Raw genomic sequence first — 13,522 nt, 5'->3', positions numbered from 1 at the left:
GGGTGCAGTCTGATTCACCAAGATACCAAACAATCAGCTGGGTGCAGTCTGATTCACCAAGATACCAAACAATCAGCTGGGTGCAGTCTGATTCACCAAGATACCAAACAATCAGCTGGGTGCAGTCTGATTCACCAAGATACCAAACAATCAGCTGGGTGCAGTCTGATTCACTAAGATACCAAACAATCAGCTGGGTGCAGTCTGATTCACCAAGATACCAAACAATCAGCTGGGTGCAGTCTGATTCACTAAGATACCAAACAATCAGCTGGGTGCAGTCTGATTCACTAAGATACCAAACAATCAGCTGGGTGCAGTCTGATTCACTAAGATACCAAACAATCAGCTGGGTGCAGTCTGATTCACCAAGATACCAAACAATCAGGTGGGTGCAGTCTGATTCACCAAGATACCAAACAATCAGCTGGGTGCAGTCTGATTCACCAAGATACCAAACAATCAGCTGGGTGCAGTCTGATTCACCAAGATACCAAACAATCAGCTGGGTGCAGTCTGATTCACCAAGACACCAAACAATCAGCTGGGTGCAGTCTGATTCACCAAGATACCAAACAATCAGCTGGGTGCAGTCTGATTCACCAAGATACCAAACAATCAGCTGGGTGCAGTCTGATTCACTTAGATACCAAACAATCAGCTGGGTGCAGTCTGATTCACCAAGATACCAAACAATCAGCTGGGTGCAGTCTGATTTACTAAGATACCAAACAATCAGCTGGGTGCAGTCTGATTCACCAAGATACCAAACAATCAGCTGGGTGCAGTCTGATTCACCAAGATACCAAACAATCAGCTGGGTGCAGTCTGATTCACTAAGATACCAAACAATCAGCTGGGTGCAGTCTGATTCACCAAGATACCAAACAATCAGCTGGGTGCAGTCTGATTCACCAAGATACCAAACAATCAGCTGGGTGCAGTCTGATTCACCAAGATACCAAACAATCAGCTGGGTGCAGTCTGATTCACCAAGATACCAAACAATCAGCTGGGTGCAGTCTGATTCACCAAGATACCAAACAATCAGCTGGGTGCAGTCTGATTCACCAAGATACCAAACAATCAGCTGGGTGCAATCTGATTCACCAAGATACTAAACAATCAGCTGGGTGCAGTCTGATTCACTTAGATACCAAACAATCAGCTGGGTGCAGTCTGATTCACCAAGATACCAAACAATCAGCTGGGTGCAGTCTGATTTACTAAGATACCAAACAATCAGCTGGGTGCAGTCTGATTCACCAAGATACCAAACAATCAGCTGGGTGCAGTCTGATTCACCAAGATACCAAACAATCAGCTGGGTGCAGTCTGATTCACTAAGATACCAAACAATCAGCTGGGTGCAGTCTGATTCACCAAGATACCAAACAATCAGCTGGGTGCAGTCTGATTCACCAAGATACCAAACAATCAGCTGGGTGCAGTCTGATTCACCAAGATACCAAACAATCAGCTGGGTGCAGTCTGATTCACTAAGATACCAAACAATCAGCTGGGTGCAGTCTGATTCACTAAGATACCAAACAATCAGCTGGGTGCAGTCTGATTCACTAAGATACAGAACAATCAGCTGGGTGCAGTCTGATTCACCAAGATACCAAACAATCAGCTGGGTGCAGTCTGATTCACCAAGATACCAAACAATCAGCTGGGTGCAGTCTGATTCACTAAGATACCAAACAATCAGCTGGGTGCAGTCTGATTCACCAAGATACCAAACAATCAGCTGGGTGCAGTCTGATTCACTTAGATACCAAACAATCAGCTGGGTGCAGTCTGATTCACCAAGATACCAAACAATCAGCTGGGTGCAGTCTGATTCACTAAGATACCAAACAATCAGCTGGGTGCAGTCTGATTCACCAAGATACCAAACAATCAGCTGGGTGCAGTCTGATTCACTAAGATACCAAACAATCAGCTGGGTGCAGTCTGATTCACTAAGATACCAAACAATCAGCTGGGTGCAGTCTGATTCACCAAGATACCAAACAATCAGCTGAGTGCAGTCTGATTCACTAAGATACCAAACAATCAGCTGGGTGCAGTCTGATTCACCAAGATACCAAACAATCAGCTGGATGCAGTCTGATTCACTAAGATACCAAACAATCAGCTGGTTGCAGTCTGATCCACCAAGATACCAAACAATCAGCTGGGTGCAGTCTGATTCACTAAGATACCAAACAATCAGCTGGGTGCAGTCTGATTCACTAAGATACCAAACAATCAGCTGGGTGCAGTCTGATTCACCAAGATACCAAACAATCAGCTGGGTGCAGTCTGATTCACCAAGATACCAAACAATCAGCTGGGTGCAGTCTGATTCACCAAGATACCAAACAATCAGCTGGGTGCAGTCTGATTCACTAAGATACCAAACAATCAGCTGGGTGCAGTCTGATTCACTAAGATACCAAACAATCAGCTGGGTGCAGTCTGATTCACTAAGATACCAAACAATCAGCTGGGTGCAGTCTGATTCACTAAGATACCAAACAATCAGCTGGGTGCAGTCTGATTCACTAAGATACCAAACAATCAACTGGGTGCAGTCTGATTCACTAAGATACCAAACAACCAGCTGGGTGCAGTCTGATTCACCAAGATACCAAACAATCAGCTGGGTGCAGTCTGATTCACTAAGATACCAAACAATCAGCTGGGTGCAGTCTGATTCACCAAGATACCAAACAATCAGCTGGGTGCAGTCTGATTCACTAAGATACCAAACAATCAGCTGGGTGCAGTCTGATTCACTAAGATACCAAACAATCAGCTGGGTGCAGTCTGATTCACTAAGATACCAAACAATCAGCTGGGTGCAGTCTGATTCACTAAGATACCAAACAATCAGCTGGGTGCAGTCTGATTCACCAAGATACCAAACAATCAGCTGGGTGCAGTCTGATTCACTAAGATACCAAACAATCAGCTGGGTGCAGTCTGATTCACTAAGATACCAAACAATCAGCTGGGTGCAGTCTGATTCACCAAGATACCAAACAATCAGCTGGGTGCAGTCTGATTCACTAAGATACCAAACAATCAGCTGGGTGCAGTCTGATTCACTAAGATACCAAACAATCAGCTGGGTGCAGTCTGATTCACCAAGATACCAAACAATCAGCTGGGTGCAGTCTGATTCACTAAGATACCAAACAATCAGCTGGGTGCAGTCTGATTCACTAAGATACCAAACAATCAGCTGGGTGCAGTCTGATTCACCAAGATACCAAACAATCAGCTGGGTGCAGTCTGATTCACTAAGATACCAAACAATCAGCTGGGTGCAGTCTGATTCACCAAGATACCAAACAATCACATAGTTGTTAAATTTTTCAGAGATTTATACACATGCATATTTATTAAGCCTTTGGAATGAAACAAAAGAAATAAAAACAAAAGAGAAAAATCATACATATCTGAGACTGAATACAAAATTAAAGTTGACAATAAATCTCACGGTGAATTCATACAACTTTCATTTCTATGTTTAAAAAGATGTTCCGTACCTCTTTAAAAACTCATGATTCATATTCCATGGCTTGTCACCAAAACGCAATTTATACTTGAAATTAACCCTCCAGAGAAAAGGCTAGTGTTGGTCTTCATCAATTTTCAAGTAATTTGATCAAATCGGAGTAAAATGGAATGTTGCATTGCATAAAAATAGGAAATGATATACATCTTCTTTGCCAATATGACACAACTTACAAATGCCATTTCCTTTGTAATTTACCCATTGTAGTTTATTTCTTTCTAAATCCAGTGAGTTAGACCTAACCTTAAACATTAATGATATGCCATGATCATAGGGATTAATATATATATATATTTTTTATTTATTTTGATCCAAGTGTTCAAATGATTTCATGTTCTTTATCTGTAAAATGTTTCAGTTCATTTTCTTCACTTATTTCATAAAAGCTTTTAATCCACTGTTTATTAATTTATGTTTCTATCCCATATAAACATGGTCTAAACCATTAGACACAAGTATTTTGTTTATATATTTCGCCCAATTCCAGATAAGCTTCATGGATCTTTGCTAAATTTTACATCGTTAGTTCATATTTTAATTGCTTATCAGATTACCGGGTAGTTTATTTGCAATGGTCGGAGATTCCAGCCATCTATTATGGCTTTAGCTTTGACTGGAAGGATGTGATTAAAGACTAACTGCATTTAGTGGTACATGTATACGGTATAATATTTGTATGCTTGTCTGTGTTTATATTAAATGGCTTCTTGATTGTTGGCTGAAATGTATTTTACATGGTGGTAAGAAATGGAAAACAAATATTTTCTGTGGGACGCAGTCAAAAAATGGGGACTGAACAATTGACCTCCATGTGTGCATTCCTGTATGCATGCATTCTCTGTACCTTAAATGAAACATCAATCCAAACTACATAATGACCTTTATAGAAAAAGCTTTACAAATGTAGGAGAATGCAATTTACAGTTTTTTATATCACTTTTCATTCTCTAGATATTCAACTTTTCATCAGTATTATGTAGTAGTCAGCCATCTTGATTTTCAAGCAAAGGATTATGGGTAAAGTATGACATCATAGAATCTGAGAAAATTAAGACATTCAAAATTTGCATATACATCATACATATTCATTTATTACATGCACCAAATCAAGATGAAGATCAAGCATTTCTATTTGTTCACAACAGCATAGATAGATTACATTCAAACTTCATCCTATGATATGAACCTTGCTTTAATGAATGATTTAGAGCCGATCTCTGACATGCCCTGACATGGCATGTTCAAACTTTATAAATTCGTCATTTCCCACATATGCTATGTACACATTTGTTTGATCCAATTCAAGATGGCTGAATGGTGGCCATTTTAAAAGTTCGTACATGGGCAGATTTCATTCAAACTTCATACACACATTGTAGATTGTTCATGGGACCTTGGATTGGATTCAAAACAAAGTGGCCATTTTATGTTGCTGATTGCTGTCTTGGAGCCATATCTCTAACATGTCCAAACTTTATATATTTCCAAAACTTGATAACTCACATGAACTATTTAATACAATTAAATGTTAAATCTTGAAACTAAACTTCTAATTGTCCATTTTTTGTTCACATTAACACTGAAAGTAGATTGTGCCCATTATTTTAATTTAATTGTTCCCAGAGTGTTAAAACACTGTATTTACAATGTATCTGGGACATCTTAGCCATTAATTTCAGCAATTAATCTTTGGCCAATGCTTCAATACTAAGAATAAATGATGATATGGTGTGACAATTGACTTTTATAATGAGAGTCAGGAATCAGGCTTCACAGCAAACAAAACAAATATATAAATGAGTTTTGTATCATGATAAATTAATAGTCTTCTTGTCTCCTCGGCTAAAGAAATGCAAGCTGTCATTAAAACAGTGAATGTGGCAATGTTCTCACCTCCCAATATAAAAAACCTCTCAGGTACACTTTCTTGCTCATTTTGTGACAACAAATGACTGAATTTTGACAACTGTTATTGATTTACAGGGACGTGACAATGACGATGTTGAAGCAATTTCAACAGAGGGCTAGCATGCAGTTGTCTTACTATATGGCTAGTACACATTCTAGCTTATATATAGCTGATTTAATATGAACTTTTCAAATAAACAAAATTTGGATTAGATTGACAACGCTTAATGAATCAAAATGTATTTAAGACAGCATGTATTTCAATTGAATTTCATCCAAATAATACAATCTCTCAAAGTTTCCCGCTCAATTCAAAGAACATTATCTAAACCAAACTGAATTCCATCCATTATTTCTTTATCATGATTTTATTAATATGTTGCTACTGTGACACCCTCACATGCAGATTCAACCCATAATGCATCATGCCATGCTATGATATGTTTGATATTTCACATATAGCCTTGTTGTTTCCTTTGAGCATAAGGATTCAAATACATGGCGATTTGATGCACCAAGTAACAGATTAGTATGAAGGATTTTCTGCATGGGTTATTACAGTAATGGCCCCTTTGGGCTTTATATATTGGTCTCAGTACACAGACTAAGATAGGGGAGACAGCTATGTAACATGATTGATGGTGACTTTCCATCAAGATAATTAGTCTTACATGGTTATACATGTTCTAGCTACTTTAAATGGATTCAAAAATCCCAGTTCAAGGTCTCTGCACAAATTAAATATATCTGATTCTAATCCTTTCTGAATCAAACTCCGGAAATGTTATCCAGTTGACAGTAGAAAATACAAATGCTATTTTACTTATTGGATTTTAATTTTTTTGATAATTTTTAGTTCTTGAAATCAGTAGCTGTGTGATTTTGACATTTTTTCTACTCGGTATTTGCATGTTTTCTTTTTTTCAACAATTTTTATTATCAGTTGGTCTACTTTGACTCAGATTAACAGAACATGAACTCATAGGCTCATATTTGTTAAAAATATAAGTTGTCAAGCTACTTACAGCAATAACATAATCACTCTTATATTTTAACCTTGTACTCCCCGTGTTCATAATGGAAGCTCCCTATTTTGAATAATAATGGGGATGGGTCATTATGCATATGACATCAGGATATGTACTGACTTATCCATTTCTTTGAGGTACTTATTCTGATGCAGATGAGAGAGCCCCAATCTTATTCTCACTCAGCTGTTAAGTTATGCGTGTCTGTTAGCTGAGCTCATATTGTCAGCTGTCACAGTGAATGCATTCATCTATTCTGCTTACTATCACATAACATAAATAGTGCAACAGGCTCTGCCTGGGATGTGATTTTTATCAGCACACCTGACAGCTGCATGTGTGTAATCTTTCTTCCTCTTGTATCCTATGAAAAACAAACAAACGGAAGATTTTTAATCAACTGAGTTGCTTGGCAGATTTAACAAGGTAGGGAACTTTATTTAATATCAGATTGCATTATAATTTTTTAATTTAATTTTTTTCTCCATCTGCAATCATTTCTCAAAAGTTCCTAAACATCAGAACCTCCAACTGTGTGGATGATATATACATACTGTTCACTTCCAGGAATTGTCTCTCCCAGCATTCTAACCAATTTCAAATTAAAGAAAGTATTCTTTTCAAATTCATTTGCTATTTTTTTTTCTTCTAATTTAAGTCCAGTTCACAAAAAGATATAAAGATTTTAAAATGTTCTCCAATGAAATAAAGATTGTATGGTGTTTTGATATCATTGGTTTTGTCACCCATCAAAAAGTCATATTATGATATTTCATTCTTATACTGTTTGTACAATAGTTATATATCAACGATTGTTAGATGATACAAATTAGGAAAGACTTGACCGAAAGACTTTCATGATTTTTTCCTTGCGTCCTACAAAATTAACAGTCTTTCTCCTATTTATTTTTATAATAAATACTGTTAATTTATTTTTTTAAATATTATTATTATTTTTAATTTCACAACTGCTAATGTGTTTTTATTGTCAATAACACTTAATTTGAATACTTTTAGTATTTATTGAAACTACTTTATGATCAGTATCTTCAAATGAAAAAATGTTGGTGCAATACTTCTTCAATTTAAGACTGATAATATATTTTCTATTATTATACATGTTGTTGACTTTGGCATTCAAATGATTATATTGGAATCTCTGCTATGGAACTGATATTAAAATTCGCATTTATGATAATGTTATGCCATTCCTGTTTCTGCTAGGTTCCACATTTGTTGATATTTAACAATGACTATTTGTATATTCCTTGATGTGGTCCTGCCTATTCTGACATTTGTTAATTTATTATTAAAATATTAAAGTGCTGAAAATCTGTCTGTACTGATGACATATTCTCGTCTTTTGACCTAATTTTTCTGTGCATAATGTTGCTGATTTCACAAAACAAACTGTTATTACCTACTTGGTCAAAAATCTCCTTGTGAGAATTAGCCTTCCAGCAACATCTTTAAAAACAATACTTATTTTATTTATTTATTTATTTATTTATTTATTTATTTATTTATTTATTTATTTATTTATTTATTTATTTATTTATTTATTTATTTATTTATTATTTATTATTTATTATTTATTATTTATTATTTATTGATTTATTGATTTATTTATTTATTGATTTCTTTTATGTATCGCAAACATTATTATTATTATTATACATCTAATTTAAATTTTTCGCAGTAATCTACAAATATTACTGAAAAAATTAGTCATCTGCATCTCTGCATTGTTTTAGCACAATTCACTTTCAGTTTTAAACGTTGCTAGTTATTAGTCAATTATTACTGAAATACTCTAACTTGCAGAGTATGTGCTCTGCTTTCCAACTTCCTTCATATACTATTTTCTTCACACTTTGTTGCATCACAAATATTTTATTTTTGATGAAGTTCATTACCATAGAAAATAATGCTGTACAATTGTCAAACTCCGACTGCCCACTCAATTCCTACCTCGGATTTATTTAATAGTTCCACCAAGCCTTTTCATCCACATGCATGATAGTTCATCATCAACAGAGAGTAGATCAATGGAAAAAACGGCAATTTATTAATTCTCCTTCAGTAATGCATGTATAGGGTGTATAACCATTCAAGTAATTGCTATCTGACTACACAGATGTATTATACCAGATATATATGGCCATCTATAGAAACCTTCTCCTACTTCTAATCTTTTGCATGACAACACATAGCCAAACACATTTCATTTTTTGCACAACAAGACATTTAGAATGTTTAAGCCTTGTAATTCATTCATGCTATGATTGATTTTGTACTGAAGTTATGGATTGAAGTATATAGATGAAAAATCAGGGTATGCAATTTTTTTTATTAATCATCGATAACCATCCTTTTTTGTAATATCAAGATAAAATTATATTAAAGAATGAAAATCCATACAAAATATGAATAATATTGCGTTGAATGAATGGTCTATAGTGATTAATAATTTTAAGCATTCTTTTGTGGAAAATAAGTTTTAATAAAATATGTATCTGGGAGAAAAACACAAAATGTACAACAATAGAGAATAGAGATACACATGATTGGCTATTTGTCTATTGAGAATATATAATACTACAATATGCCACCTCATCTATTCTGACAAATTGTGAGTAGCTCCCATGTGAGTGTTGAGATTACCACTAGAAACTATGTCTGAATTTACACTAGCATTTTTTGTATCTTTATGCAATTAGAGAAACATTAATTGCTTAAAAACTTTCTTGTGGTATTTCTAATACATTTCAACTCTTCATATGATTCAGAAGTGAGGGATATTTTATTCCTTTGTATCATTTAAATTGAACTTTTACCTTTTTACCACTAAACTTTCTCGCCGAAATTTTCCACAATTTTTTCTTATACTTTTCAATATTTCAGGAAAAGTTTGGAGCCAACAGACAAAAATTGAGAGTTTTTACTCAAACAATTGGGTTATTTTTGTCCCAATCTTCTGAAAGAAAGTGCAGCATATAAACAAGACTACTTTGTGAATTTGTGATGAAAAGAGAGAACTGGTAGTGAAATGATTAAAGGGCTGTGCATGGTAGACATTTGTGTTGATAAACATTGAATTTCCTACAACCCAATGTACAAGTTTTTACCTGGGCGCAACATGCACTAATTACCAAAGCTATTCTTTCAAGACCTTCCAACCAAAGAAATGACATAAAACTTAGTAACGTTTCAGTTTGTACTCCTTGGTCTGCAGAACAGTCAAAGTTGCCATCTGTGTCCATACAAGTCCCATATTTTGCGCATACATGACGTGACGACCACAGACCTTTAATTGATTTCAATTCATTCAAAAATGCAGAATCCTATTACTACAATTAACATACTTGAAAATATTGATTTTCAAGGAACGTAAATCAATCTATATGCTATTAAAAGAGATCACTGCCATTAGTCTGTGATTATGCTCAATTGAAAAGATAGTCAAGAGATTGTAATTAGTTTGACATTATGTGAAAAGCAGACATACCTACTCTCTAGCTTTATGGAATAAAACAATTACCAGGGTAACTCACAAATAATAGTCTTCAGTGGCACAGGAAAAATTACATGTACGTACCATATAATAATGAGTATACTGTAGAATACTTTATTTTCGCTTGGAATTTATTTTCGCTATTTTCGCTGAAGGGATGATTCCGTGAAAATAAAATCCAGTGAATATACTTTTTTTCCTATATTTCACATTAAACTCATGAAAAATCAGCGAAAATAAATTCCAAGCAAAACGCCTAAAAAGCCTTTTCAGCGAAAATTAATTCCAGCGAATATAAAGTATTCCACAGTAGTGCATAACAGAGGTGTGTCTATGGTAAAAGTATGTCAGTCTATTAATGGTTCAGTATACAAGAGATAAATTATATTTTGGGTTGGTTCAGTTGAGTTTGATATTTTGGGTTGGTTCAGTTGAGTTTGATATTTTGGGTTGGTTCAGTTGAGTTTGATATTTTGGGTTGGTTCAGTTGAGTTTGATATTTTGGGTTGGTTCAGTTGAGTTTGATATTTTGGGTTGGTTCAGTTGAGTTTGATATTTTGGGTTGGTTCAGTTGAGTTTGATATTTTGGGTTGGTTCAGTTGAGTTTGATATTTTGGGTTGGTTCAGTTGAGTTTGATATTTTGGGTTGGTTCAGTTGAGTTTGATATTTTGGGTTGGTTCAGTTGAGTTTGATATTTTAGGTTGGTTCAGTTGAGTTTGATATTTTGGGTTGGTTCAGTTGAGTTTGATATTTTGGGTTGGTTCAGTTGAGTTTGATATTTTGGGTTGGTTCAGTTGAGTTTGATATTTTGGGTTGGTTCAGTTGAGTTTGATATTTTGGGTTGGTTCAGTTGAGTATGATATTTTAGGTTGGTTCAGTTGAGTTTGATATTTTGGGTTGGTTCAGTTGAGTTTGATATTTTGGGTTGGTTCAGTTGAGTTTGATATTTTGGGTTGGTTCAGTTGAGTTTGATATTTTAGGTTGGTTCAGTTGAGTTTGATATTTTGGGTTGGTTCAGTTGAGTTTGATATTTTGGGTTGGTTCAGTTGAGTTTGATATTTTGGGTTGGTTCAGTTGAGTTTGATATTTTAGGTTGGTTCAGTTGAGTTTGATATTTTGGGTTGGTTCAGTTGAGTTTGATATTTTGGGTTGGTTCAGTTGAGTTTGATATTTTGGGTTGGTTCAGTTGAGTTTGATATTTTGGGTTGGTTCAGTTGAGTTTGATATTTTGGGTTGGTTCAGTTGAGTATGATATTTTAGGTTGGTTCAGTTGAGTTTGATATTTTGGGTTGGTTCAGTTGAGTTTGATATTTTGGGTTGGTTCAGTTGAGTTTGATATTTTGGGTTGGTTCAGTTGAGTTTGATATTTTGGGTTGGTTCAGTTCAGTTTGATATTTTGGGTTGGTTCAGTTGAGTTTGATATTTTAGGTTGGTTCAGTTAAGTTTGATATTTTGGGTTGGTTCAGTTGAGTTTGATATTTTGGGTTGGTTCAGTTGAGTTTGATATTTTAGGTTGGTTCAGTTGAGTTTGATATTTTAGGTTGGTTCAGTTGAGTTTGATATTTTGGGTTGGTTCAGTTGAGTATGATATTTTAGGTTGGTTCAGTTGAGTTTGATATTTTGGGTAGGTTCAGTTCAGTTTGATATTATGGGTTGGTTCAGTTGAGTTTGATATTTTGGGTTGGTTCAGTTGAGTCTGATATTTTAGGTTGGTTCAGTTGAGTTTGATATTTTGGGTAGGTTCAGTTGAGTATGATATTTTGGGTTGGTTCAGTTGAGTTTGATATTTTGGGTTGGTTCAGTTGAGTATGATATTTTAGGTTGGTTCAGTTGAGTTTGATATTTTGGGTTGGTTCAGTTGAGTTTGATATTTTAGGTTGGTTCAGTTGAGTTTGATATTTTGGGTTGGTTCAGTTGAGTTTGATATTTTGGGTTGGTTCAGTTGAGTATGATATTTTAGGTTGGTTCAGTTGAGTTTGATATTTTAGGTTGGTTCAGTTGAGTTTGATATTTTGGGTTGGTTCAGTTGAGTTTGATATTTTGGGTTGGTTCAGTTGAGTTTGATATTTTGGGTTGGTTCAGTTGAGTATGATATTTTAGGTTGGTTCAGTTGAGTTTGATATTTTGGGTTGGTTCAGTTGAGTTTGATATTTTAGGTTGGTTCAGTTCAGTTTGATATTTTGGGTTGGTTCAGTTGAATTTGATATTTTAGGTTGGTTCAGTTGAGTTTGATATTTTAGGTTGGTTCAGTTGAGTTTGATATTTTAGGTTGGTTCAGTTGAGTTTGATATTTTGGGTTGGTTCAGTTGAGTTTGATATTTTGGGTTGGTTCAGTTGAGTTTGATATTTTGGGTTGGTTCAGTTGAGTTTGATATTTTGGGTTGGTTCAGTTGAGTTTGATATTTTAGGTTGGTTCAGTTCAGTTTGATATTTTAGGTTGGTTCAGTTGAGTTTGATATTTTAGGTTGGTTCAGTTGAGTTTGATATTTTGGGTTGGTTCAGTTAAGTCTGATATTTTGGGTTGGTTCAGTTGAGTTTGATATTTTGGGTTGAAACTAAAAATTATATTGTGCTTATAAAAAACATTTTCAAAACATGTAATTTGTTTTGTTTTATTTTGTTGTTAAAATTTAAATTGATAATTTGTGTTTAAAATTGTCTCAGTTATGTTTCCATGGTAATGAGATATAATTACTTGATATAAATATTTGTACAAAATTAATATTTACATAATGAATGAATCGATTATTATATAATGTTAATCTTGCAAAATTCAATAACAGCAGTGGATCTATATTCTGACAGGAAACAAGATGAGTTTATGGAGACACACATGAAATATCAATAAAATGGCCTGCCAGGGTATTGATTAATTTGTAGACTATCATTATACAATGCAGTAAAATTAGCAAAGCAGCAATAACTTATTTTCAGTATCAAACCAGAGGAATTCAATTATTTTTTGTGGATTCCACTGGGGGGCTTGAAGGATCAAATCTGTCCAAATTTGTCGCTATTTAACTTGTTAGAATGCAATTTAAGTGAATGATGTACAACCACAACACATCCTATTTAAAGTGAATGCTAGTGAAAACCTTAACGGCAAATTGTTTGACTGTCATATACATAAATGTATTAAACCCAACCTGATCCTGTTTCTTAACATAAAGATAGACATTTTCATCAGTAGTACCGGGATGGGCAGGGAGGAGGGAAAGGTGTACCATAAAAAAGAAATACCAGCTTCTTGAATAAGGAGATGTTTTTTTCTGTAAAATACTATCTCATGAATACAAAAGACAATTTTGTCTGATTACATATAAACAAAAATGATCTATAAAAATAAGATAAAAAAAAATTCCAAGGCCTTAAATATGAAACAAAATCAGAATGGCGTTTTTGAAGTGATGAAAATGCATGGTTATAGAGAAAAAGATGATGAGCAACTGAAAAAATACAATTTATATAAATAACTATTACAGTACAAGTGAATCAGGTGG

Source organism: Saccoglossus kowalevskii, chromosome 19, assembly GCF_978046115.1.
Source record: "Saccoglossus kowalevskii chromosome 19, keSacKowa6.1, whole genome shotgun sequence".
Classification (NCBI taxonomy): domain Eukaryota; kingdom Metazoa; phylum Hemichordata; class Enteropneusta; family Harrimaniidae; genus Saccoglossus; species Saccoglossus kowalevskii.
This window is presented reverse-complemented; position numbering follows the sequence as displayed.